This window comes from Planococcus citri, chromosome 1 (assembly GCF_950023065.1).
Source record: "Planococcus citri chromosome 1, ihPlaCitr1.1, whole genome shotgun sequence".
Lineage (NCBI taxonomy): Eukaryota > Metazoa > Arthropoda > Insecta > Hemiptera > Pseudococcidae > Planococcus > Planococcus citri.
The window spans coordinates 688,179-712,631 of NC_088677.1; the positions used below are offsets into that span (position 1 = coordinate 688,179).

Here is a 24,453-nt window from a genome sequence, read left to right on the forward strand (position 1 = left end):
AAGTTTGCTTTAAAATGTTCCTTAGGATGTTCCCTTTAAGAAAAAAGTTGTCCCGGAGGATCGGCGGGGGTGGGGGTACAATCACTCCTATTGTCATATGCCGGACTAATGTGTTAGATTGTTATCAAATGTAAATTTAGCAGAGTGAGAACGACGACGGATTGTTCGCATTTTTGCACAAATCCCAAGGTACCGCGATTTGAGAAAGGAAAAACAAAAGAACCATTAAAGTTTTTATTGTTTAACGAAAAGTATATGGTGTAGCAGGATTTATGAAACCGAAAACATTAAATAGCAAGATTAGGCTAAAGAAGATTTTTAGCTTTATTTCCACAGGGTAATCCAGAAGCGTGGCAATTCAGGTGAAACATTTTTTTTTTTGGTGAATGAATTAAAAAAAACGAAAAAATCTCACTCATAAATTTGTTTATCAGAAGTTTATGAATTCAGCGTATCTAACAGGTGGTAAAGTACCCAGTGAAAAAGTAGTAAATTTAGTCGAAAAGGTGGTGAAAAAATTAAAAAATTCATTAATGCGTTCGTTTGTGTTGTTTTTTTTTTTTAATTTAAAAAATACCTTAATTTTTTTTTGAAAATTTGACTTCGTTAATTTGTGTGTGTGGGGGGGGGAGGGGGCTCGAGGAGAGAGCTTCATGAGAATGTGCTTGAAAACAAGGTAGTGAAAAAAGTAGTGATTTTTTTCAACAAAAAAAAAATTCTGTTAGATAACATAGAATTGGTCGGGTAAATTAATGGTTTGCCATTCGATAGATGTACGTACGTACTTACAAATTCCCAAAAACATTTTTGTTATAATTTTTTTGGGCATCTTTAATTTAAAGAATTTTTACCTCAAAAATTTCAACTCGATCAGGGCTTTCTTTCCATGGGTATAACATTGTACTCTTTCTCCATCTAATCAGCAAAAATAACTCGATTTTAGCTCAAAATTTTTCAAAAACGCCCGTAAGAAGTTTTGGTAGCTGATTTCTTTCTCAAAAGTAAACCAGTTTTGATTCAATGATTACGCGACACTTTTTCTGAAATAACGCAAATCTCGCATGTTCTCTCACATTTATTAGAAGACGACTTAGGTTAGGTATTAATTTTCTCAATATTAAATTTGTATTCGTGCGTGAAAAACTTTTGAAAAATTATAAATCCCGAATGATGATAAATGCGTAATTTATGCGAAGTTCAGTCGCTGATTTTGTTCCAAATTTCTAAAGGGATCGTTTGATTCGTTCATCTCGGGTGAAAGTGTTTTTTCATTTTCTTTTGATAAGTAGGTATATTATACGAAGAATACTCGTATAAAAATTAAATATACCGTCGTATATAGCTGTCACTAAAGCTGTTCGCCTATTGGTCATTCGGATGCCTCGAGGGATTTTGTCTGAGCGCGTGAAAATGGTGGCGCGTTAATTTTAAACCATCTCGAACTCGAAGTTGGTCTTTTTCACAAGGTGCGAGTACGAGTACATGCGATAGCATGAATAAAAGAAGAAGCTACATCGTTTCTGTAACTGACTTTTGCTCTCCGAACGTATTACCAATTGTAAAAATGATGATATTTTTTTTCTCGAAAAGTTGCCATGTACTCGGCTATTAGGACTGCGAAGCACTTACTCGTAGATTTTTTTCCTATTTTTTCACCCTAAGTAATGGTAGTTGGTTTAAGAGACGACGAATAAAACAAGTGAGTAAGGAAAGACGTCATTGTCGGGAAATTTCGCACTTTTCTTCGCCTAGGTAAACACCGCTGCAAACATTTTCAATTCGAGCTATCGTAGTATTTTTATACCTATCTGAAATTTTTGCCGCAATGTGAACGTTCGCAGGGGGAGTAAAATAAAATGTTTGCCATCGCATTTTATGAAAAAATTATTTTCAAAGTTGTTTTACTCACTGTTCGAGTATTTATTTACGAGGTAAAATATTTTTACGAGTTTTTTTTTCTCGAACGCCTGCTTTATCGCTGCCGAGTTAATTTCGTCTTGATATTTAGTGCCAAAGTTTTTTTAAAAGACTTTAATTTATTATTCGACGTTATTAAAATACTCGTTCTTCACCATCCGCGCTTACCATACCATCTACCTATTGTATTCAGGTGCTGCAGCTGTATACAGAGATCTGTTTTACGCGTACCTTTTACGATTCGTCTTTACCTGTCCACGTCCACGTGCAGCTTCTCTTTTTCCAAAACTTTTAAGAAACCTGTTGATACGCAAGTTTCAAAATACAGGTTGGAAGATTTTTCTGTGTTTTGTGAGCTTTTCTTGAAAATGGCAAAAAGCGTGAGATATTCCATAGACGCGACGCTTGTAATTTATCGTTTTTTCAGTCGCGTGGCTTAGTTTGCGACTCGTCTCAGCGTTCTACTCATTTTCATTCTGCTATAGCTTTTCCTTCCTCCCTTCAACCCTCCATCGTCCCTGAAAAAGTGGACTAGCTGACTCGATCTACCTTCCACGTTGTTTATTCCGAGAACTTGGGCAATTTTTCGTCGGCGTGAATGGCGTCTTTTATTGCTATGGTAGGTATATCTTGCACGCGTCATTTTGGCTCTTTAATTAATCTTAACATTTGGTTGTAGATGGTATTAGATCTCGCATCTCGCTCGCCCTTTTGTAACGTTGCCGGTTACTGCGTTGTCGAATGTAAGTTTAAGACTATAAGGCAAACTTTCGATTCCTTGGCGTATGCAAAGTTTTGGTATTTCGCAAAGTAATAACGACGACGCGAAAAGTTGGTACGTCGTCGTATACAATGTAATGACCATCTAATGGCTGCGAGTTTCGTATTATATATGTACGAGTAAGTACGGTGTATTGTGTATAAGTAAGTACGAGTACGTAAAACTTTGTTTGGCCTTTTAGGTTACGCATGAAGGATACGAGTAGCGAGTACCACCGAGCGAATAAAATATACTCGTGCTCGTTCAAATGATCACCGCCGCGTACGCGTATAGTTTTACCTACACCTACAGTACAGCGATTACTCGATTAGGTAGGTATACTGTGCGGCTGAAGGCGTCGATGGACGTCCAGCTTCGCAGAAACTGACTGAGATTTATGTACCTACCTACTAAGTACTTGAGTAACTCGATAGTACAACCGTAAGTTCCTCTTGACCTTTGATTTTCTTACATCGTCGTGTACAATGATCGCGAGCATTGTGAATAATTGAAAAACTGATGTTTAGAAAAAACAGCCAAAAAGTATTTAATTATCGTAGACTTCCTAAACAAAATACAATAACAAACTTACGTTTACGCACATACATAACAAATAATTACAATACATAGAAAAAATAGGTACATAAATACAATTAATAGGTATAAATCGCAAATTATGTTTGGGTTGATTTAGGTATACGATAAATATGTACGCGTAGTAGGTATTAATTGAGATATCGGTTGAAAAGCAAAGGGCTCAACATTGCTTTCCAATCAAAATCACAATTATTCGTAGTACAGTGTAATATACTTAGTGTGTGTAACAATAATCATCTCAGCTGACAGAGACAGTTGAAGCCTTCTGCCGAAGGGGACTGATTTTATATCACAATAATCGGCTTAACGTTGAATAAAAGTAATACGAGGGCGTTCATTAGAAGATGTATGGCTTTAGAGTCCTTTTTTTTTGAAAAAAGAAAAAAATTAGACTGGAAGACGAAGTAGTTTCATGTTGGATTTTTTTTTTTTTTGGTAAAAGAACTCTCGCTACCTGTAGTTTTCTTGTTCAAACGAATTACTTTTGGCACGTTTATCACGTCACGTGGTGCTTACATATGTATGTACCAGTGGGTAATTTCTCAAGTTGTACAGAGTGTTGTTTTTTTTGTTCGTTGAAAAATAAAATTATGTTGCTAACAATGGCAAAAAAGTAATGGCTGGCCATTAAGTAAATGGAAGGAATTTTTTAAGCTAAAATGTACACGAGTGAAGTAAATCTAGGTGGTACGGAGGTTTTGCATGTAGGAACTTGGATTTTTGTAGCATGTTAATCACGACTACAGCTAAAAATTTGTACTCGAATCTTTGAAAAAAGTATCAGATTTTTTGAAATTTCTTGGGATGTGTTATGTAAGTTGTGGCATGCTGTATGTATATCGTATACATACCGGATCCCAATTCTTCATTTGAAAAAAAAAATGTCGCTTGTTTTTCATTTCGTGAATTTTTATAAACAATTTAAAACTTTGGTATAACTTTAGAGCCGATTGACGATGTACAGTTCGAACCTCTTCCATTATTATTCCTGAAATGTTGGAAATTTCTTCGGAGTCGGCGATGTTTATCGAGGCTCGACTTTTCCTTAATTGGTAATTTTTTCTCGTTTTGTGTTACGAATACAAAATTGAGTAGGTGTTGTAAGAAGGTTTGAGCATTTCGTAAACAAATTATCTGAAGTTACATTCTCAACCAGGTACTGGTAGTGTATTGTCATCGAAGTTACAACAAAGGAAACTTTAAAAGCTTCTTTTAACCAATATGCCCGAATTTTGATTCCTTATTTCTACCTAATTGTCCGTATAAGTCATCGCCGCTGGAACGAAACGTGTTTTTGGTCGATTTATTAGATATTTCTGCGTACATGTTTGGTAAATACTCGTAAGTAGGTACAGGTAACAGGTAGCGTCCAGTGACCATCTTCAATATCCTCGTTTCATGGCGAAGTATTGTAGATGTCAACTGTCAAGCCATGGTCCGTTTTCTGTAAATAGAAAAAAAATGCAATTATCACTTTGGAGAAGAAACGCTAAAATCTGTTCGAGAATATTTATATGTCTCTCTAAATTTGAAGCAGTGAAATTTCATTGTTTCAAGTTTAAAGAATACATATAATATGTATTCAAAAAGAATGAGAGTCTTTTTTTGAATGGGTACGGATTTTCTTATGGGTCTAACGAGGTGTTACCTATGCAACGAATGTTTCTCGGTGCTTTGTACAAATATTAGAGTGGCTCGCTTATTTCGAAAATTCGCTTTTTTCCTCCTCCCCCCCCCCCCCCCAAAGCTGTCGGATTCTTGGGGAAAATCGTATTTTTCGATTTTTTACCGAGTACAAAACAAGTTGTGATGAAATCCCCCTCCCTTCCTTTTCCAACCGCAGCTGAACAAAATGAAAAAAATCCCGTTCGTCCGAACATTTTTCCATTTCGGCTGTTCGAAATGATTCCAAGTTAATCCCGGTTCTAAAGAAAATATCGCCATGTCCGCGAAGCCATTTTGGCCTCCTCGTATGGAGCATCCAAAATTGGAAAAAAATTTGAAATGTAAAATTGAAGTCTGTAAATTTTTGATCAATATCTTTCTATAAATTTGCTAACATCGATTTTTCAGTTAGGTATAGCAAAAGAGTTTCCATAATTCAACAAAATTGTTTGAAATCAATTCGGTGAGAAAAAGGGGCCGAAAAGAAATTCGAAAACACGTTGATATTTTCGTATTTTTGGTCCGAATTTGATTTCCAAAGAATAGGTAACCTAAAATTTGTATGCAGGTCGTAATATGTAGAGGTACTGGTACTACATAGTACGAATCAAAATGAGCAAAAAACTCAAATAGGTGGATAAATCGTCGTAGAGGTGGAAAGTAGCAGTGTGAGAATTTGGAATTAAGTACATATCTTGAAAACTTGTTCGAAAACGTCCCTAACGAGGACGATACCGATATAAACGTGTAGGTAGCTAGGTACACTGTGCAGCGTGTATCGGATTTTAAACTTGCTCCTTAGATAACGAAATCAGGCAGCAATTCTTACATCGGATGTGTATCGGTAATTCGGTATCGTTTGCTGGCTGTGATACTGGATGTTAACATTCTCGTAAGTAATTCGTATTGCGAGAACCGCCGCCCCGCCCTCACTACCCTGCCTATGTCCGTCCACTGTCCAGCAAGTACCCGAACTGAATATAAGTGCTCTAATGTTAAATTGTTGAGCGATTTTTGTTTGTTTTTTTATGTGACATTACGTAGTGCTTTCTGTCTCCTCTTGCATGGTAAAGTACCTTTTTGTCGTTCGTAATAATGAACATGATAGTGTTGTAGTTGTTTCGAAGTAGTGGGAGTTTGACTTCGATGTTGAAATTCGTGTCTGTTGCGAGAGTATCATTTTATAAAAATACGATTATCTACCACACGCATCGTATTAAATTTTTTAGTTTGAAATTTTTGCCCGGCCCTGGTGTAAAGTTACAGTTGATTTTGCCCAAAATGCCGCGTGTTTAAATGTATCTTGCGTAAAGTCGGTATCAACGAGACATGGCATAGTACCTCTGCCTATAATTTGTGGTTGCGTAGGTGTAGTTCTCGTCCAAAGTTCACCTAATACTTAGACAGTAAAATACATAGGTTTAGCAAGTACATAGTCATAGTATAACTATGTGTGTGTACCTCGTATCGTATAATGCTTTATAACGGATACGTAATGCGAAAATTAGCCTATTACCCGCTTTAGACGAGTTTAAAATTAACTATTTGTAAAGTCGAATAAGTTTTCTCCATTTTAATAAATGTTGCGTTGGCGCTGTATTAGACCAAGAACGGGGCTGGGTGGGTAAATGGAACAAGTTGTCGCATTTGGCTCTAACGAAAAGTACGAGTATAGCTGTCTAGCTCAGCTCTTTGCTGCTCGAATTGCCGAATACTTTGCAAGTATGTACATAATTATGTACATGTGGACGGATTACCTTCTAAAAAATATTTCAGAGGATTTCGATCAAATTCTGGGGAAATAAGTACTTTTTTCTAGCCGAAAGTCGCTCAGGAAAAATTCAGCTCCGAACGTGTCCTTAAATGAGTCATATGGGTTCTCGAAGAGAAAATTTTTTTTTCAAAAAATCTTGGTTTTTTACTCTAGATTCTCCAGCCTGTTTTTGGAAAATAATGCTCCCTCTTTGAGAACCCATACCAAGCGCAACTCCGGAGCTAAACATTTTTCCGAGCGACCTTCAACTCGAAATGAAGGTCTTTCCGCTGAATTTGGTCAAAATCGTGCAACATTTTTTGTGTGATTCATCCTAAATGCACCTATAGAAAATCACGCCATGAAATTTTTAGCTCTCTCGGTGAAAAATAAGTGGTGCCGGTAGCCTCCCAATTTTACAAAATATGAAAAAATCCACGGTAATCAGACAAAATCTTTGAAATTGTGAACACAATTTTTTGCCTATCGCGCAAACATTGAGGAGTCAGTATGCGAAGTACGATAGTAAGTACGAGTATGTATCCCAGCATTCATTGCTGTTTATACGTGAGTGCACTACACATGCCTGTACGTAATTACGTTTATGTATACAAACAAATATGCATCGGATGTGTAGTGTAGTCAGCATGTGGGTGTTGGGTGAGAACCGAGAACCGTTTAAATAGTGTGGCTTAAGAAGATGTGTTTGATCGATTTCAGCCGCTTGTGTTTGTTGTTTGTGCTGGTACTGGTAGTAAGATACGTAGTGCTGCTATTAGAAAATTTATTAACGTAATTTAGGTACATAATTTATTCGAATACTCGAGCGTAAAAGCCTGTATATGTAGATGTACCTACTCGTGTATGTTTGAAGATGAGATCGAGATGCGTGCGTGTGCGTGTGCGTACACTTCTACTCATTCTTACCCCTTATATCTGCCTGCTACAGCAGCTTATACGCGTAATAATGGTACTTCGATGTAATTTAATAATACGACATTATTATTAATTAGTTTACATTTTACAAATGTCTCGACCCTCGATTCGTACATATATACAGGCGAAGCGAGCGAGCGACGCGCGACGGGGCTTTACAATTATTACCATAACGAAAGAGTGTCTGCGTCTGCCGTCTTCGTACCTCATCGTCGCGTCGTTAGAATTTGAAATTTGAATAGGCAATAGACTCGAGTCTCTGCACTACTGGTACTTACACCGCGACTTCTGGTCACGATGTCACGAAAGATCGTGAACAAATTAAAAACCAATCATTCCGCAATCGAGCTCGAATATTTATTTCTTCCTTCTTTCCTTCTTATTTATTCATTTTTTTGACGTTTCTGATTTTTTTTTTTTTTTTTGGTCGACGAACAAAACGCAAAGCGGGCTCGTTTTGTTTGATTATCCATATCTAAAAGTAATGGGCGTTATCATTCGTGAAATGAAAATTCTCCCGTCGCCGCCGCAACGTCGTCGTTAACCGTGATCGAATTTTTATTTACTTCTACTCGAATGACGCATTCGTTATCGGCGAAATGGAGGCATAATAATAATTTGAAAAACCCCGCAGTAAAGGTTTCTTCGGATTGGTATTTTCCTCTCTATCATTTTCCCCCCAGATTGTAATTTGTTCAAAGTATACGTATTTTCGTTTTTCGGCATTTTAGAAGATCCTAATAAACTAGTATGTACTGTATTATGAAAATCAATGCGAGGACTAAGGTAAAGTGGGGTAATTCCGATGTCAAAATTCAAAATTTTAGCAATTTCTCATTTTTTGGATTTCCTGTACATTTTGGGGCAAAAATGATGTAACAACTTTATTCCTACGTCCTTCAGCTACACATTGACTATATTGAAGAGTGATTTGTGTGAAGGCTTCATACATATAATTGAAAAAACATTTTGGAAGATTGAGTTATCAGAATTACCCTAAAAATGGGGTAATTCCGATAACGAGTTTTATAAGGAAAGTAATTCTCCCAGGGTAATTCCGAGCCAGTAATGATGAAATATACCATTTATTGCATATTTAGGTTTTTATTTCATGTAAATTGAATCATTAGAACAAAAATTAAAATTTTTTTACAAATATGCATTTTTGAGGCATAATTTTTGAAAACTAGACCAACTAGAGAAAAATGCGCCGTTTTGAGGATTTTCTTTGATAATTTTGACCCCCTAAAACTATAATACATTAAAACAGAAAAAAAAACATTGCAGGACAATTTTGCTGGGGCTATCGGAATTACCCCACAGCATGAAAAATGATTGACATGTTTAATAATTCAATGCCACCAAACAAATAATTATAAAAGCAAAATCAAAAGAGGTACTGACACTTTAACACGTATTCATCAAATATCAGCTTCTAAACAGAAATTTTCAACAAGTTTTGAACAATAAAAATGAGTTTCAAAAGTGCACTGTTTTTTGCGGCAAAGGATTTGGGCATTCAGATTTTTAACACTGCACAGACTTGACAAAACAGAGCAGATGAACCATCTGATCATTAATGGGTGTAGGTTAGCACTAAAACTACCTACTTTCTTGATCATTTGTGCCAAAATGTGTTTTGCAAGAAAGCTAGGGCTTGCTATCGGAATTACCCCATATCGGAATTACCCCACTTTACCTTATTCAAAACTAAAATGAAACGGTACAGCTGATGTAACCTAAAGTGTAAATTTGATAATTCTTAGCTACTTATGTATGTACTTACAAAAGGCACGAAAATGAAATTGGTGAAAATTTCAATCTTTTGTTTTTATTATAAAATTTCAAAATCGATCAGTTATGGACTATGGTCAATTCTTATGCATCGTAATTTGACCGGAATGAAAGGCCATTTTAGAAGTAGGCTTCAATAACTCGACCAGCTGGTTGAAATGCGATCGTCGGAATTTCTTATCCCCCCCTCCTTCCCCACCTTCCCCACCGTTCTTCTCCAACTCGTGAAAGTGAAATACTTAGTACATATGTCGGATGAATAACCCGATGCGTTGACAATTTTCTTACTCCTTGTCCTCCTTCCTCTTCACATTCGTCATTTTTCGTGATTCGCAGAAAAAATGAATAGCAGATCAAAGAGAATCGAGATTTTTTGTTATTCTGATTAATCGCTTCTGACGCGAGTCTTCTGAGCACCGTAACAGATAAATGTACCTACCTAAACCTATAGTCGAGGGATTTTCCTGCACACGAGTGATTCTTTTTCCAAGAAATCATTCGGGTAGCCTGAATTGAGCAATCAGTAACACTCGTATGAAGTCGTTTGGCCTGATTAGTGATGTGTTTGAACAATCAGTGAGCATGAGCATCCTGTTTCATTTCATTTTGGAAACCCGTTCTAAAATTAGTTATTATTGGCTCTTAAAGCGAGTCCAGGAGGAATGGTAGGGTCTGGTCAGATCAGAAAATTGACCATATCTGAGCAGACTTTTATCAACTTGCCATCATTAAAAATTCCTTCTACAGAAAGCTAGGTAATTTTGGATTCGTGTTCGGTAGATCACAGTGCCCTTATCAAGCACCACATTTTTCACGGTCATTTCGATCAAACTGCCCAAAAATCTCTATAAAAAAATGAGAATTTTGAAAATTTGATTGAAACGATCGTGAAGTGTGGTAATCGGGGTATTTTGACCCGTTGAACGCGAATCCGGCGTTCATTTGTCAAAAGGAAATTTTGATGTGGAAATGTGCTATAAAGTTGATTAGAAATCAATCTTCAAGCGATGGGCAGAGATCTAAAAAGGGGGTTGATCTCTTGAATTTTGAATTCAGTGGGTCGGGGAGGTTCAGAAACTCGCAATACCCACTTTTTTTTTCTTCCAAAATAAATTCATCCTAAGGACACCCCACCTCCCCGTGACTAGAGTCTCGAAATTTTACTCTACTATACTCGAGTAGGTATTATTCGTACTGATGTACCTACATACTTGTTTGTGGTTAAAAAAAATGACGAGAAGACGCGATGTTTATTCAAGACATGTATGTACGTATTTAAGTAAGAAAGTTTGTAAGTTTGTACTACTCAATTCGTAGACGCAGATAAACTCGCGATAAGTACATTATTATGTGTAGACGTAGAGTATGTGTAGTGTGAAATACTCGCATCGGAGCGAAAGGTAGTTTTTTTAATCTCTCCCCAAAGTGTGCGGAGAGAGTGCATATATTTGCATGTGTTGAGCTCGAGTTTCAGTTTATTGCATGAATATTCGCGCCCGTTTAATATTCTACCAGCTGAACTTAGCATTTTATAATGTAGGTACATATAGGTATGTACGTATATTCGTACGTACGATGCTCCCCGTCCCTTTTCTCCCCCGCCCCTCTTCGAATATCGTGTAATACACATATGTACCTACTTGAACGTACTCGTATTCTACGTACTACGTATACAGTAGGTTAGGTACGTCATTCTGCTCATCATCGTTGTCTTCTTCTTAACTTTTGTCATCGCTATGCTTATAATACATAAACGTAATATACGTAGTATGTGTATGTACGACGTACGTGTTATCCTATGGTTTAATGGTAATATATTGAGCAAAATGTTTTCGCGAAATTGAATACGAAGTGAAATTTTGAGCAGTCTCCGCGCCATGCTGCGCCACATGCCCAAGTTTCCTTCTTGGCGATGGTGCGGCGGGCTCCAACAGTCGTGCAAAGCTCGGCTTTACCTTACGGTATTTAAATTTATGCGAATACGAAAACCTACTACACTACCAAAAGACACACCTCTACGTACCCTACCTACTTACCTATACCTACCTATCTTCGTGCACAAATTAAGTGCTAGTTTATCTTTTTCAAGATGTTTTACTTAATTCTCTCTTACGATGCGGGTGATGGAACACTACATTTTTTTAGTCGCTCAGCGCCCGAGTTCATGAGTTGTTCTTTGAGGTATTGCGCTCTTCAATTGAAGCATGTGTTTCCAAAACGCACCAAGTCCATTTTCAACGATTCTGAGGTTGCAAGGCCATCTAGCATGAACTTGCGGCCCAAAATGGCTGATTTTTTGATATGTTGTGCCCAAGGGTCTTGGCTATACAACATACATATAAAAAAATCAGCCAATTTGGGCCATTTCTACGTACGTTTCCAAATTGTACCAAGTACCATGAATTTCTTATCTATATTTTTTTGGACTTGGTGCGTTTTGGAAACACATTCTTCAATTGATTAATAACTCAAAGTTTTCAGCTGCTGGGATGGAGGCGGGATATGAACTAATTTAGCTACATTATAAGAGCGATACAATTCCAATTTTCAAAATACGAGTCACCCCGATATGTAGGTAGCCAGGTACTTATGTGTGTGGCATGAGATCCATCCGAGATTCAATATCGTAGATCGTAGATAATTATAATTTTCAACTTACTTGTCTTTGCGGTGTACGTAAATGGCGGCAAATACATAGGTATTCAACAGGAAATACGAGTATGTAGGCCTACGTATTTACATCGATCTAATTTGCGATCGTTAATCCAGTTTATTTACACATTTTGTAGGTTACTTTATGTACAGTAATATTCTCACAGCCACGTTTCAGCCTGTAACCAAAAGAAATGTAAAAAAATCGTCATTATCGAAGCTTTCGGGCTTTTTAGGTATAGGCTATTCTAATGGTAGCCTATATTATTATTATCTACCCGAGTTAGCTATTCTTTCACGTGAGAAAGAAAATGTTTCAGTCAACACTTGGCGATGAATTCGAAACGACGCGATTGAAAATTTAATCGTGTCGTAAGTTTTGTAGTAGCCAGTATGAGTAGGTAGATACCTACCAGTACCTGTTTTAAAAGTGAAAGGACTCGGAACGATAAAGGTTCGCTTCCATTTTATATGGTTTCTAAAATAATCTAAAATTCATCGATATACTCGTATATACGGGCTCCGGTGCAGTTTTTTTCCATCATTAACTCGTAAAAAGGAACCCTCGAAAAGGTGTTAATTTATTGTAAACGGGTCCATTTTCGACATCTGCTTTTTCTATGTGCCGAAAATAAAATGAAAATAACGCAGAAAAAAAGGTTAGAAAAGAAGCTAATGTGGCGTCGAGAAGTTGATCGCATTCGCGCAGCAGCTTCTTTACGAGAGTCAACGTCCGAAGAAAGGGCCACTTTTGCAGCCATTTATAAAGATTAAATTCACTTTTTACCTTGTTCAGCTGCGAACAACAGCTGTGTAACCATTAGACATTTTCTTATACGCTGCTGTATGAATTAAACAACGTCGTGTACCCTTCGCGCGATATTCCCTTTTTTCTTACTTTTTTTTTGTTTTTTCGGTAATGTTATTTTACCATAAATAAAGCGTTTTAAGGGCACCGTATAATTTACTTGCGTACCTATCGAATCTCGACTTCTCGAGACTTTCTGTCGCGTTGGGTCGAATCGTTCAAACCTCCGATGATTATTTCCGTACGTCGCAGTGATCAAAAATAGCCCAAAAAATTAATTTTTTTCGTCAAAATAACGTCGTTTTGCTTCTTGCAAATCCTACATTTTTCAAAGCTTCCGCCTCGCTTTGCTCCGGTGAAATTCTCTTTTTTATTTCAGAATTTGAAAGATACCTAGGATTTCCAGTCAAGATGTAGGGGAGTCGGCCTTTGGCTCAGATTTTGAAAATATCCACACTTCACAGGCCTGCAGAAAATACTCGTACTCGTATCATCGAAATAATTCTTCAGCCTGACTCGTACGACCCTCGTCACGTAATTCAGTGCCCTCTTCATACCGTATTTCAATTTACTAAAAAGGTGTGAGATGGTGTGTCTGTGTACCGTGTAATGGTGATGCGATGTGTTAGATAAGAGCAAAAGCCATCTGCCAAAAGGGAAACGAGAAAAATAACACGTAAGTACGCAAATACGGAAAAAACAACGAAAATCAAATGCGATGATAAGGGCTGGTAAGTTGGGGATGGGCATGGACACGAAGAAAGATATTTAGTATGTGAAACGAAGGAATACGAGGACGGGGGACGCGGGCGGGGTGCGAAGTAGCGCGCGTATGTTCGTATACACATTTATAGGGACGTGATACGCATACGACGACTCGACGGAGACGTACTGGCGCCAGTCATGCGCCAGCATCGGCATCATTTTGGTTATTAAAAATTCTGTCAACATAGTTGAACAAAAAGTGTACCTACAACAGCGGAAGTAAAATGCCGTTCTATTAAATTAGCCTTGTTCTACAATAATGGAACTTGTGTTATGCATACTTGCGACCTATACACATACATAGTAAGAAATCGTGGCCGTGAGGAGTTCTGTTTGGAGCACAAAATTTTGAAAATTGTACCTAGGTATGTAATACGAACGTTAGGGTCATTGCACATTTTTTGTGTGGGTTGTTCTCAAAGTGCATTTGCAGGGGGGATGAGGGTGCTCAAAGTTTTTTTTTTAGAGAAGTTTGAACAGGATCAACTTGAAAACTATGTACCTACAAATGGTGCAAATTTAAAATTTTTCCAGTTTGTGGATTTGTTGAAGTGCTGTTTGAAGATATGGTGAAAGTCAGTGTTAACTTATTATTGATAGACCCCATGAGATATATGGAAGTGCCATACTAGTTAAGCTAAACATGGAGGTAAAAAGTACTTCACTGTCTGATGAAAATAATGTCGAGATTATAACAATCAGTATGGGAGACTGCTTAATCTCATCAGTTTACAAACCACCGACTGTAGAATTTACATGGAAAGAAAACAGCAATGTCCCACCCACAGAAACAAGAATAATAGTTGGAGACTTCAACAGCCATAGTGTAAGCTGGGGATATGCTGAAAATGATACAGATGGTGACCTAGTGGAGAAATGGGCTGAAGAGCAGCAGCTAAGCTTAGTCTTTGATGCAAAACTGCTGGCATCCCTCAATAGTAGAAGATGAAAACGCGGATATAACCCAGAGGCCAATTATATGCGAAATTAAGGCGGTCATCAGCACAATTAAATGTGAAAACCCACCTCTAAGATTTAATTTCAAGAAGGCCAATTAGGAAGCTTTTAAACAGGCAATTGAAGAAAAGATAGACCACCTTCTGCGAATACTAGAAAATTATGAACTCTTCAATGACATCGTTAAGAAAGCAAGAAAGTAGTATATCTCTGGAATGGAGCTGCACCTCATGACATAATACAAGGAGTATATTAAAAAATTTAATGAAAATCCTTTCAGTGGGGGAACCATTGAACTAGGAAATCAATTAACAAGTGATATAGCAGAATCTAGACAGAAAAAATGGCAGGAATTAGTTGAAAATCTGGATTTCTGCAAAGATAGCCGAAGAGCCTGGCAACTGTTGAAGAGACTTGATGGAGGCAAAACCCAACAGAGCAATTTCACTCAGGTTACACTGAATGGAAAGACTGACAGCAAAAGCAGCCAAACAAAAGTGAAAAGATGCATGGATGTGGAAGTGAATAACTTTGCCATACCAATTACTAACAAAGAAGTGAAGTCTGCAGTCAAATTGTCCAAAAATAGGAAGGCTGCTGGTGTGGATAACATGAATACTGAACAGATCAAACACCTCGGACCACAGGCAATAAATTTGACCCAAAATGTGTTTAATGCCTGTATAGAAACTTCAAAAATGCCAAGACTATGGCGACAGGCACATGTTATTGCATTATAGAAACCAGGCAAGGATGCAAATGACCCAAAGAATTACAGGCCTATCTCCCTGCTGTGTCACCTATACAAGATTTTTGAAAGAGTCATTTTAAATCACATGGCTGACTGTATTGATGAGGGGCTGATCAAACAGCAGGCTGGGTTTAGACTAGGAAAATCACACACTGGCCAGATATTACACTTAACACAGCACATTGAAGATGGCTTTGAAAAGAAGAAAGTTACTGGAGTAGTATGTGTTGACAGACGTCTCAGGACAGTGAGTTCAAAACGATCCCAACATGGCTGACTCCCATATATGACGTCACTATCACTGTTTATGATGAGAACTTGAGAAATTTACGCGATTCGCATTCTGAATCTGATTTCAACTTTGTTTTTTGTGAATCGAGATTCAACTTTCAAGACACATTTCAATATTCTGCATATGAATTTAATTTATTTTCATGAAGGACTTATGAAACTGTAGATACAACTCTATACATTGTATAATGTATACTTTTCACAGCTATCAACTCAACTAGCATCTCAAACTTCAAAGTAATATCCCTGTCACTTCGATTTTACCACCAACTCGAGTTACCATATTCTTCAGTACATATTTCTTTATTCATTTTTGCAGCTTTCTATCCTTTGATTGATTATGTATGACAGTGGGACCAAAATAGATAATCGCATCAACTCAACTTATGCATACAAAATACATAAAATACATATAGGTACATATCAATCATGTTATGTCACTCAATTTTTATTTATGAAGATTTTCATGTAGAACTACTGAACTACAAGGTACTCGTAATGAATTTAAATTAATTAGGTATATGAGATGCTTTCAGAAACTCAGAAAGTTCGAAATGTTCATCAGTTGCGAAATGTTGACTTCACTTCTATAATTTTCAAACATCAAACAGAAACAATGGACATTTTCAATTTTTATACTTTCACCAAAAAACTACATTGAGTAGTGGTCCAATAATCTGGTAAAACGGCTAAACATTCAGATTTATTGCATTATTTCAATACAAATACCTGCAATACTTATGTGAATCGCGTAAATTTTACAAGTTCTTATCATAAACAGTGATAGTGACGTCATATATGGGAGTCAGCCATGTTGGGATCGTTTTGAACTCACTGTCCTGAGACGTCTGTTATTTGTTGACCTCACAGCAGCTATTGACACAGTGTGCCACCAACTACTCCAGTATATTAAGGTATACCAACTTACAAAGGATTTTAAATTTACACAGATAGTCATTATGTTGATGAAAGACAGAAGATTCTATTTGACACTCGATGGTAAAAACAGCACCTGGAGGCGGCAAAAGAACGGATTGCCCCAGGGCAGTGTTCTGTCACCAATTCTCTTCAACATTTACACCAATGACCAACCAATTGGACCAAATACCAACCACTTTCTGTATGCAGATGATCTTGCACTAACTGCCCAACATGATATGTTTCCGGAGGTGGAACACACAATAAACCAGGCTATAGAAGAACTGGACACTTACTATAAAGATAACCACCTCAAACCAAATCTAACAAAGACAGAGACATGCTCTTTTCATCTCAGAAATCGCGAAGCAAAGCAACAATTGAATACAATATTCAATGGGGTGGAACAGATCTGAAGCATGCAGATGACCCCAAATACCTGGGTGTGACCCTAGATAGGTCCTTGACCTACAAAAGGCACTGTGAGGCAACTAAAATGAAAGTTGCAGCCAGAGCAAATATAATTCGCAAACTAGCAGGCAGCAGTTGGGGAGCTAAGCCCCAAGTTATGAGAGCATCTGCACTGGCACAGTGCTATTCAGTGAGGGAGTGTGCCTGCTTTGTTTGGAGTCATTCAGCACATGCAAGTAAAGTTGATATACCCTTAAACGAAGCATGTAGATTGGTGACAGGGTGCTTACACTCAACGCCATTGAATAATTAACCTATATGAGTTGAGTGGAATTGCCCCACCAGCAGTCAGACGTGAGGTTGCATCGATGGTAGAGAAGACAATGATGCTAAAAAATCTGCTGCATCCTATGTATGGATATGAAGAACCAGCAGAAACCCGCCTCAGATCTAGACACAGTTTCATGAAAACAGTTGAAGAACTAAAAGATACCCCTGGCACAGATAGATGTCGCATATGGAATGCAGGTGTTGAGGGAAGAACTAGGCAGGAAGCCCTACCAAGCGGAGAACATTTGAAATATGGACTGTGGAAAACACTTGACAGATTGAGGAGCGGAGTCACTCGATCTAAGTACAACCTTCATTGTAGATGGCAGTTGGCTGATGATGATCTGTGTGAATGCGGTGATGTTCAGACTAACAAACACTTATTTGAGTGTGAATTATCTGGAAAAATCGATCCTGGAAAATTAAATGGGACACTTGACGATGAAGCAGTTAGATTCCTTGGGTACTGGCAGGAGAAGGGTATTTAGATTTAAACTTAGATTAGGATTTAGATTGAGTTTTTCATGTTAATTTAGGCATGTCGACCGGATACGAGAAAAAAAAGTGTTGCCACTTTTTAAGCACCAAAAAGAATGAGCTGGAAAAGTGAGAAAAGGCGAATAATCTTCGCAGATATTTACTCGAAGTGATTTTTTCCCTCACGTTCGGGTTGTTTGCGTGAACTTACGAAGTAGCCAATGTTGCGTAGGGTTATAGTACTCGTATTTTTAATTTTTCCCTTTCCACAGTCATTTTTACGCGGGCACACTCCTACAGCCGCTGAAAATCTGCAAACGACGCGACCAATCAAAACCATCATACGCGTGTAAATTTAGCCGATAAAGCCGCTTAATCAGTATTCATGAATATCTGGCCAAATTGTTTTTTCACGCTGAAAATTTTTCAGCCCTAATGGAATTCCATTAATTAAACTTTCATTTTAGATTAGCTTTGAACAAACGTCGTCGTCGACGACACTTGAGGCCGACACGACACCGCGTGTTGCGATTTATATGTTAATCAAATCGTTTTTCAAGCGACCGAAATCCAATCTGTTTTCGGGCGTGTTTTGAAATTCGACTCTTCTCGTATTCGTTCGTCGTCGTCGTCGTCGGTCTTCCTCTTCTCTCGCCGAAAAAATAAGAACGGTAAAATTTTCATTACAGAATACGATTCACTCGTTTTCGTCGCGAGCGCCTACTGCTATTTTTATCGTTTATTTGTTTATTTTTATTAGATTTTTGCTTTCTGTATTCCGATTTCGCTTTCTTTTTGTTTCTTTGCGAGATCGGTATATACGTATTACGTACGAGTAGTCGGCATCGGCAGTGGCAGCGCGAGCGTGCGCTCCTCGTCGTCATTTTCACGTATTGTTTTCACTTTCTAAAAGCTGCGTGTCAACACGCCGCCGCGCCGCGCCTAACCGCTGAATTTTAATAACCTTTTTCGCATTTTAAATAAAGCGACTCGAAGTTGATGTAATTTTACCAATTTGTATTTCTTTATCTTTTTTCGTTCTTTTCCGCCGCCGTCGCCGCCGCCACCGCGCCGCGACGCTTTGAGAAATCCGAGAAGACTGACGTCTTTTTCCATACAATTACTTTTGCGACGACGTTCGGCGTTGTTCACCCAAAGAGATTTTCACAAAACAAAGCGATCAATTTTCAAACAAATAAAAACCATTATCGCGCGTATCTGTAACGGAGTAGACGAATAATCAGTTTAGACGATTACAGATTAAAAATAAATTCGCGAGCAAATAAAAAGAAACGACAAGAACGAGTTGAGAAAAAAATTCAATTACGTGGGTGGTAGTTTGCTGTATGTACTATTGTACTCGTACTTGCTGCAGGAAGGTGTAAGGTATCCGCGTGATTAAATAAAACACTTCGTAATACGTGTCTCGTACCTACTCATCTACTCGTATATCATTTATCTCTCCATTTGCAACGAATGTGATGCCTGATGCCCATTTCGCTTCGAGGAGTAGAAAAATCACTTCGAATTAGTCGACTAATACCGATCACTTTCATTCGGCAGTCGACCGACGCATTTACACAAAAATGGATGAGAAAATTTTCCAAATTTTCCTCGCCATACAAAGCGCACAGACACTTTTGCTCGCGTTGAAAGATAAGGGCACAGTTGACGAAATTATGATAACTCGCGCTGCTGCTGAAATCATTCGTAACCGACATCATTAGGTAGGTATAGGTAATCCCACAGCGACTGTTTACACGCGGGCAAAATATTTATCCGCATTGCTCGTTGGCCAGCAGCTCGCACCAGCCAAACACAACTCCAGAAACGAAACCGACAGTGTTTATCTTACTTCCTTATTTCAGCGTACTTTTGACAAATAATTTCGCCAAATCTTTTTTCATCGTAGTGTCGTCGTCTTATCTACGCGTAGTACATCGTTAAAATGAAGAAATGAAGTGAAAATTTAGTCACGTTTATGTGCAGCACTGCAGCTATGTCGCCTGAGGCGTGACGAAATGAGATCGTGTCGTTGGGAGGGGGAAGGGAGGCAGAAATTTTCTCAACTTTTTTCGCCAATTTTTCATATGATTGGCCAGGTGTGGTTCGAACAGCAAGATTGAAGTAAAAATGTGGAATAATTTTAAATGCCCGAAAACTATTATGCTTTTATTAAGTACTTGACGAAAAATTTGAATTGATCTATTGCGAGGTTGGTACTGAAATTCAAATTCAAAAATTCGCGTTTTTTCCAGCTTTTTAGTCTTTGAAAATCAAATTCAAATACCTAGAGAACAAAAATTTTCGATTTTGCCCTAGCTAAGCGAGAGCAAAAGCTTTGAAAACATGGATAAGTGTATGCAATTCGAAAAGTAAATTTCCAACTCACCTAATTTTTTCCAAAAATGTAGGCTTAAATTTTTTGACCTTTCATGGAATTGGATGTCGACATTCTATTTCAAAAATCATTAGTGGAAAAGGCGTTCCGTTGTAATATTTTCAAATATTGTGTAGCTTAATTTGGATTTGTAAATGTAAAAAGTTGAGCTTTCATCTTGAAAGTTCAGTTTCGTCTGTTTCGAATTTCAATTATTGATTTTGAATTTCCTACCTACTCTTTTTAGAACTTCACAGAGAGAAATGCGTTTCAAGTTCAACCAGTCTCGAGATATGAGATTTGAAAACCTAACGTTGCGAATGGGAGAGTTGGGATGGAAATTATGATACTAGACGAGTCGATTGAAAACAACTCGCGAGGAAAAAAAACTGAGCAAAAGTCTGAGGCTGGAAACGCGATTTGAAAGAAAATGAAAAACTTTCTCAATTTGCGAAAGCCAACTAAACAAAATAATAAGTAGGTAAGTAAGCGAAAGGTGCTTTGACGATTAAACACGAGTAAGCTTACTCCGATCTCGATGTACGTTCGCAGCAGGAAATTTTGTTTTCAACTTATTTCGAGAGAAGTAAAAGCGGCTTATTTTTAGCAAGTTTCTTTCCGTCGGCGTCGTTGTTATTATTATTATTGGTGCTTCATTTTTGAAATTGGCGGTAACTAACGTTTGCTTCTGTTTTTACTTGTACCTACCTCTTTCGAACCTGTAGTCGTGCGACAGACATATAATTTGAATTTTTCAAAAACCAATAACGAAGAGAAAGAGGCGAGGGGAGACAAAGAACTCCACTTACGTTTGAAGAGGTCTCACGCGGTGAAAACGTTTTTTAAAAAAATCTACTCGAAAAATATTAATATAAAATTCGACTCGACTGAAAATAAGTAAGTAGGTCTATTTCGCTATACTCTCGAAGGAAAACTTTTCTAATAAGTTGGTAAATTTTTTTCGTTTTTCTTACATGTTAAAAGAGGCGCAATCAACGCGTAGAAAATGTGCACGTACTACACGTACTAATATTTTCTGTTTGTTAGTGATTCTGTTTTGGAAAAATCCAACGCCTGCTTGAAATTAAACATTCCGAGTAATTATACTCGTAGTCGTATATTTTAAAACCGTACTCACTCGCTTCGATTTATACCTATATAGTAGCTCACATCTACATATTTGCACAGGTCAAACGTAAAGCCGATAAATCTATCTATAAAAGTAAGAGATACTCGTACACAATACTCGAGCCGATATCTTCATTCGAGTGAAAAATTAAATCTCAGAGGCAGTTACGCGTGTCAACTCGAAAATTTAATACACGTCAGGTTACGTCTACGATGTAGTCGTCGTATTTTCCGTCTTGCTTCGTCGTCGTAGCTCGTAGCTTGTAGCTTTTCATACGCTTGCCATTTTGGCCAGTGAAATTAGCCAACTATAGCCTAATGTATGGCGTCAAGTCACGAAACATCGCCCACTGCTGCAAAATTTGAGAGAAAAAAAACGAAAACAAAAACACAAAAACGCTGACTCGAATTCTATCTGCATGGAGACGCTTTTAAAAATATTATTGTTCGGTTGGAATTTCTATTATTTTCTGTTTTCGTTGCGAATCTTTTCAATAATACGTAATAATGATTACTTCGCAGCGATCTTCCAAAAGTCAACTCGAATATATCAACGAATACAATAGATAAATTACGACGCAAAAGAAAAAAAAAATACGGAGAGGCCAAAGGAAGTCGCTTAATTGCAAATACGACTTTGAAATTCGTTCCGTAAGTGGTTGATTTACGTAATAATGTTCTATTGTACGAGTATGAGAAATGAGAAAAGCGATAGGGTTACTAATATCACGTGCCGTAGCCCGCAGACACGAAAAAACTGAAGCTCTGCGTGAGGAACACCTGTGTGCCTTTGCAATATAAATTCCTACGCCGCGATTTCAGGAAGTAAATATGCCAATTTTCGAAATCGTTTCATCAAATGCCATTTTTCCCCTTCCAAAAGCCGTTCTACTACATACGAGTACAACCAAAAATATAAACATACGATAAGCGTTTCCTTTGATTTCACTCGCTTATTGCCGCGTATCTCACTCGTATATAATACGGTGTATAATCGTGCGGAAAGCTCGAAAAGAAGAGGTAAATCGTATTTTATTTTTTTTTTACTTGTATAACAGTACCTGTGTGGGCTTTAAAAAGAAGTGACGCGAGATGAAGAGAAATACCGCTGCCGTAGAAGTGGTGACTGTGGGGTGTGCGAGGTGCGCTTAAAAAAATCATAAACGAATTTTACAAGCCCCCCAAAGTCGCGCACATCTCACACAATACTCGTAATCGGAATACTTGATTTCATCTATGATGATTGAGATGGAAGATGGAACACGAGCAGTCGAGCACACGATACTACGACGAGTATAGTTACGTATATCTGTAGAATTTTTTTTCCGCCCGCCATTATCCACGTCGACGTTGTCGTTCGTCGTTCGTGTTCCCATCGGTATTTTGCGTGCTTGTCTCGCCGCAAATTCTCCGACAGATGTGAGAAATACAAAATTGCCGCAAATTACTACGCGTAGATGTTCTTTTGGAATTTATCCATTACGCGGACATTTTCTTTGCGTACAAATTACAGAAAATTTTAACGTCCTCCTCGCGTTTCACTCGCATCTACTCGGGGGGGGGGGGCGTGTCGGTGATAATGACATTATCTGCGCTAAATGTAGCTGCCTAATAAGTAATAATTTTCGCACCGATGCTCGTTTCAAATTTTTATGTTCAACGTCGTGTCGCGTCGCCAATTCGCCATCGTAATAATATGTAACATTCGATCTTTAATGAAAATTACGCTGAAATTGCGCAAAAACCGAGGATGGTTATTGGTCTCAGTCGATGCCCAATGGATCACGCATCTGAATTGATCCGAATTCCGGCCTCGAGGTTTTTCGATTTTACTGAAAAATATTTTCTCGATTAGGTACTCGAGTCCAAAATTTTTCATTCATGTCGTTCTCTTATGAAAGATGACAAAGAATTTAAGTGATGGGGGTGTATGTGGGGGAGGATTACTTTCTCTGTTTTGCGATTAAAGGATGCCTCCGGTTATGATAGGTGAATCGGCCCCTTGGCTCACAAGGGAACCTCTTGAGGTGTTCGCCTCCGATTTGAACGGGACCGCGATTTTTGGAAAGAGCATGTTCTAAAACCCCCAAATTCAAATTTTCAGCTGCCCAAGTTCATTTTTCGAATTTTGGCGAATTTTTGAAAATTCAAAATTGACTGTTTTTGGCGATTTATGCTTTTTTAAAAAAAAGTACGTACTTGACCAATAAAAATGGTCAAAATAAGTCCCAAAACTAATTGGAGTCTCCAGCGCTATTTTTAAATTTCTCCAGAATTTTGAATTTTCTCCAGAAGGCGTGAATATGCAATTGGGCAGCTAAAAATCTAGTCGTGTGTTATACTCGATCTGTTTAACGAGTTTATCCACATTTGAGTTGAAAATTGCATATTCACGTCTTCTGGAGCAAATTCAAAATTCTGGAGAAATTTAAAAATCGCGCTGGAGGCTCCAGATCGGTGGGAAATGGCGGAATTTGGTCTCGGGAGGTTAGTTGTGGACGAATTACAGGGATTCGCGCAAGTTTCAAAAATTTCCTCGCAAATGGAAAACTTAAGGTGTCTGCCCCAAAACCGACTCAAATGTGGATAAACTCGTTAAACAGATCGAGTATAACACGCAACTCGATTTTTAGCTGCCCAATTGCATATTCACGCCTTCTGGAGCAAATTCAAAATTCTGGAGAAATTTAAAAATAGTGCTGGAGGCTCCAGAATGCCTGGAAATGGTGAAAGTTGGATTTGGGGAATTGATATTAGTTTTGGGACTTATCTTGACCATTTTTATTGGTCAAGTAGGTAAGTACGTACTTTTTTTAAAAAAGCATAAATCGCCAAAAACAGTCAATTTTGAATTTTTAAAAATTCGCCAAAATTCGAAAAATGAACTTGGGCAGCTGAAAATTTGGATTTGGGGGTTTTAGAACTTGCTCTTTCCAAAAATCGCTGTCCTGTTCAAATCGGAAGCGGACACCTCAAGAGGTTCCTTTGTCAGATTTAAAAGAGCTGAAAAAATTCCACACAACTCTCCTCCCCTCTTCTCCTTCTGAAAAAACCTATTCTCTGCCACGTTGACCAAACATATTTAAGTCTCTGTGGTTTACATATTGTGTATGTACACAAGAGGAACTGGGGGCCAACCCATGGGATTTTTTCAATTTTTTTG

General features: G+C 37.9%; 1 protein-coding gene across 1 annotated transcript in view; it reads right to left on the minus strand.

Annotated features, from left to right (window-relative positions):
* Positions 1–3,199: 3,199 nt before the first annotated feature.
* Positions 3,200–24,453, minus strand: part of LOC135843882 (allatostatin-A receptor-like) — a 185,243-nt gene continuing 163,989 nt past the window's right edge. The window contains exons 4-5 of the mRNA XM_065361924.1: positions 12,082–12,253; positions 3,200–4,718 (exon numbers count right to left, since the gene is read on the minus strand). The gene's annotated coding sequence lies outside the window, so the exon portion shown is untranslated. The remainder of the gene's footprint in view (positions 4,719–12,081; positions 12,254–24,453) is intronic.